The 5,079-nt window shown below is 38.3% G+C and overlaps 1 pseudogene; it reads right to left on the bottom strand.

Annotated features, from left to right (window-relative positions):
- Nucleotides 1–4,232: 4,232 nt before the first annotated feature.
- LOC137743332 (calcium-binding protein KRP1-like) lies at nucleotides 4,233–5,079 on the bottom strand (annotated as a pseudogene).

Raw genomic sequence — 5,079 nt, 5'->3', positions numbered from 1 at the left:
CTATCTTATTCAGGGATTTCATAATTTTTTGTAAGTGTCAGTATACACTTATTTACAAGATATACAAGAAATTTATCTAAATCCGTCTAGGCCGCCTAGGCGCTAGGCACCAGCCCGTCTCCCGACTAGCGCCTAGCGTTTTTTAGAATTTTGATAATTATAGAGTTGTCAAAATTACTTTTCAAACAATGACAAATATTTTTTACAATGACTTTTTTTCCGACCAAACAATTATGTCAAAAATCTTTTTCCAACAAAATAATTTTTATTTACAAGAGTTCACAATCATCGTAATTACAATTACTGACCATACGAGGTTGTCGAAAATACGTAATGGTTTGACAGAAATAGGCATAAAAACATATTTGCGATGATCAAGCGTCGTCGAAAATATGTACTTCCAATGGTGAAGCTTTGTTCGTAATACATATTTGCAATGGCAAGCTTTGTCAGGAATATATATATTTTCGACAAAGAAGCCTCGTCGAAAATATATATTTGCAATGGTGAAGTTTCGTCAGTAATATATATTTTTGACGGTGAAGCTTTGTTGGAAATATATATTATTGACTATATTTAGTCGTCACAAATTTTTTCGTAACCAATATTTGGTTGAAAATGGGTATTTCCTATAGGAACGTTTTTGTTAGAAATGTGCACATTAACAAAAGGAATTTACAATCGAAAAAGTTATTATTCTATTTATAATTAAATTATATATTGAAATTAAAATATGATAAAAATAGGTATGTCATCGTTACGAATAAATTAACCAAACCATTGTATTAAATTTCTCAACATCCAAACGAAATTATTCATAAAATTATTTAAAAAAGAAAATAGACAATACTTAAATTGGAAAAAAAAAATACACAAAACCCCACGAATAAAACTTAACAAGTTCAGATAATTGGTAATATCAAAATGAAAGTATGATGCACTACTGATCTTCAAGTTGAGCATCTGACCAACTTTCAACATTCTCATGTCAAACAAACAATAAAGAGAGTACTTAAGTAAATATATAATATATTATTCAACAGTAAGACAAATAATAAATATGAAATAAAACAATTTTACCATAGAAGCAGATGGTCCTAAGTGCGCATAATTATTTAAGTTGTTTGGTATCAGTCTTTCAACTAATTCTTGCAAAGAATTCAACTTATTTGTTAAAGTGTTGACTTGGTTCTTCAATTGCTCATGGCTTTCTTCACGTTTTAAGCATATACGTTTATTACAACTTTGGCTATTTGAGGGACATGCATCTTTAGATCCCCGCATTACCCAGTCTGAAACTGAGGTGCGACGAATTATAAATCTTCAAAGCATTACTCAGAGCATGCCGGATGCTTTTACTGATCTAGCAAAGGTGACAAGATCACATATACCTGCTACAAACACACTAGCAAGGATAGAAATACCCCACTTACGCCGTAATACCACCTGGGAAGGCCGGACCTTCCCCGAAAGTGGGGAAGCCACAACTTCCATATGGCCCGATACATTGGCGGCTAACCAATCATCTGCTTCGACCCTGAAGCATGGCAGACCCCCTGGTTCAAAGGATTCACAACCTCGGAAGAGGAAAACGACACCAACTGACCCCAGTTTGAATTCTACCATTGCTCACTTATCTGTTCCAATGCATGAGGTTATTCTAGATTAAGGTGATGTCTTAGATGAGACAACTCGACCTCCCAAGAATTGCGAGATTTCGGTCCACTACGCAGTATTGGCTGAGGTTTGGAATCAAAATGAGATGATCGTCGACGATGCATTTGCTTACACAGTAGCTACTGACATCATGCTTAACGATGACATTGAACCACATTTCGTTGATGAATACCAACGTAGAACGGATTGGTCAAACTGGAAACAAGTAATACAGGTCAAACTCGATTCGCTTGCAAAACTTAAGGTGTTTGGACCTATAGCTCTTACTCCACCACATGTGACCGTAGGTTACAAATGGGTTTTCGTAAGGAAGCATAATGAGAAGAATGAAATAGTGCGATACAAAGCACACCTCGTAGAGCAAGGCTTCTCTCAGCGCCATGGGATTGATTATGAGAAGACGTATTCCTTTGTAATGGACGTCATAACGTTCCTCTACCTAATCAGTTTGGTAGTTTTTGAAAAACTAAATATGCAACTTTTGGACGTGGTAACCGTGTATCTCAATGGGGATCTAGATACGGAAATCTACATGAAAGTTCCAGAAGGACTTCCATTAACTGGTTCAAATAGTTCTAGATCACGAAATACTCTATCAATTAGATTGAGGAGATCACTCTACAGATTGAAACAATCCGGACGGATGTAGTATAACCGTTTGAGAAAATATTTGACAAGTCAGGGTTATGTGAACATGAAATTATGCCAATGCGTGTTCATAAAGAAGTCACATTCCGGATTTGCGATCATTGCAGTTTATGTCGACGACATGAACCTCATCAGAACACTTGCAGAGCTTGAGGAAATTACCGTTTTAATGAGGATAAAGCGAAGCCTTCGAGTATAAAGCGAAGCATTCGAGTACTCATTTGGTCGTTCAAACTCTAGATACTAAACGAGATCTCTTCTGTCCAAAGGAGGATGAGGAAGAGATTTTGGAACCCGAAGTTCCATACCTATGTGCAATTAGTGCTTTATTGTACTTGGCTCAATACACTAGACCCGACATCTCCTTCACTGTTAATCTTTTGGCTAGGTACAGCAATGCGACCATACGTATACACTGGAATGGTGTTAAAGACATTTTCCGCTACCTCAAGGGTACGACAGATTTGGGCTTGTTCTACACCCATGAATCCTCGAGAGTAGTCGGCGCCCACCTCGGTTCTAGGGTTGATTCCCGCTTCGTTGGTTATGTAGATGCTGGATATCTGTCTGACCCACATAGGGCACGTTCTTAAACGAGCTATGTCATTACCGTTGGAGACTCCGCTATATCTTTGAGGTCTAACAAGAAAACGCTAGTTGCGACTTCTTTGAACCATGCTGAGATTCTCGCCCTGCATGAAGCATCGCGTGAGTGCTTTTGGTTGAGAGCAGTTATGGAACATATATGAAGCACTAGTGGTCTTACATTCGTCGTTGACCTTCCCACGACGATCTTTGAAGACAATGCATCATGTATTGAGCAGTTAAAGAAGGGATACATCAATGGAGACAACACTAATTACATAGCACCGAAGTTCTTTGTATTCTCACCAACAACAACAACATTAGAACATTGAAGTCAAGCAAATCCGTTCTCAGGACAACCTGACCGATCTCTTTACCAAGTCATTGCCCAAGTCTACTTTTCAGAAGCTTGTCCAAGGAATCAGTATGCGTAAATTATCTGAGTTGGATCGTTTGTAGTTCTCTTATTTGGAAGTTATGTCTAACTCAGGGAGAGTATCTAGAAGCATACTCACTTGATCTTAATGTACTATTTTTCCTACGATTAGGAGTATATTTCTCACCGGGTTTTTGCTACCTAATGAGGTTTTAACGAGGCACCCATCCTGGGATAATCATAGTCTTTGAGTTTACTACTTTCTTCCTGTTTGACATTTGTTTTAGACATTATGCATACTTCTCACTTTTCTCCTTAGTCTATGAGTTTTTCTCCCACCTTGGGTTATACCATAGCAAGGTTTTGTGAGTTTTACTACCAATGCATACTTTCTTTTAAATTTGAGGCTTGCATTCGCCCGTTGTGCCACCGACTTCATCAATTGTTCTAACTTATCTGTTGAAGATCTGATGCGATGTTTTGTTTGAGTATTTACACATTTAAGGGAAGTGTTGCAGTCATATTTAGAATATGAATGTGATTGTGTAAATCCTAGTGTATCTAGAGATATCTTTGAATATCCTTTAGTAGTTAATATTTTATTAAAGTTGTAATTCTAAAGGGTAAGGATTTAACCTATCCTACCATTATAAATAAAGGCACAATAAGGCGATACAGCATAGACCTCACAATTAAATCTCTCCTCTCTTGTTGCCGCAGGTCTCCCCCTCTTTATTTATTTAGAATAGTTCAGTTAAATAGATTTATAACAAAAAATATTTTTTCTAAAAGTATTTTAAAAACGCAATTATTTTATAAGAAACACTTTAAGTATTCTAGAAGTCTAAAATATTTTCTTTAAAAGCTCAATCATTTTAAAAGGAAGTCCAAACCAGTGATCGATCAAAACAACTGAACTGAATCACCCGAGATAAAAGAGCAAGTATGTGTCAACTGTCAATTGCATTTCTGTATTTTTGTTTCCCAGTAATTCCATAGGGACAATAACAATCACCGAAAATAAAAATACAAAAAACCCAAATCAGGAATCAGTATTTATGTCTAAAAGAATAAAAACCCAAAATCAATAACAATGTTTAAACTCCTGTTGAAGAGCGTCTTCAAGCCAGAGTTTGGACTCGTCCATAAGCTCAGGACTCAATCTAAACATGAGAACGCAGAACTCCATCTGATTGAGAGCGCCATCGCCGTCGAAATCACCTTCGTCCAACATGGACCGTAGATCGTCGTCGCTCAGATCCTGCAACCCCAGAAGAGCAGAGTTCCTCTTGAGACTCTCGAAGGTGATGACCCCCTTGTTGGAATCCATTAACAAATTGAATCCATTACAGAGCTCGCCTATTAAACCGTCCCCACCAAGCTTGTCGGCCATGGTGGGTAACAAATCTTGGAAACTGGATTGTGGGGTTTGCTGGGAAGCCATTGACAATTTGGGGGGGGGGGGGGGGGGGAGAGAGAGAGAGAGAGAGAGAGAGAGAGATGATGATGAGTGATTGAGTGAAAGGGTATGTTTGTTGGTGGGGAAAGAGAGAAGTGGGAGAGTATATAAAGGAAGAGGATGGGGGTGGCAGGGTTTTCCAAGAAAGAGAGGCCATGGGAGACAACTCAGATACAGATAATGGGGAGGCGGTCTGTTTTGTTGAAGCTGTCATTGGGTTTCTGAGAAGGTGATGAGGAGGGGTAGGATTGCCAAAGCGCGTTTAAGGAGCGGATGAGTGGACTGATGGTCTTTGGTCAAGAGGAGGTGGTCAAGGGTAAATGTGTCATTTCGA

Source organism: Pyrus communis, chromosome 8 (genome assembly GCF_963583255.1).
Source record: "Pyrus communis chromosome 8, drPyrComm1.1, whole genome shotgun sequence".
NCBI lineage: Eukaryota > Viridiplantae > Streptophyta > Magnoliopsida > Rosales > Rosaceae > Pyrus > Pyrus communis.
The sequence above is the reverse complement of the archived record's forward strand: the minus strand, read 5'-3'. Positions and strand labels throughout refer to the sequence as shown.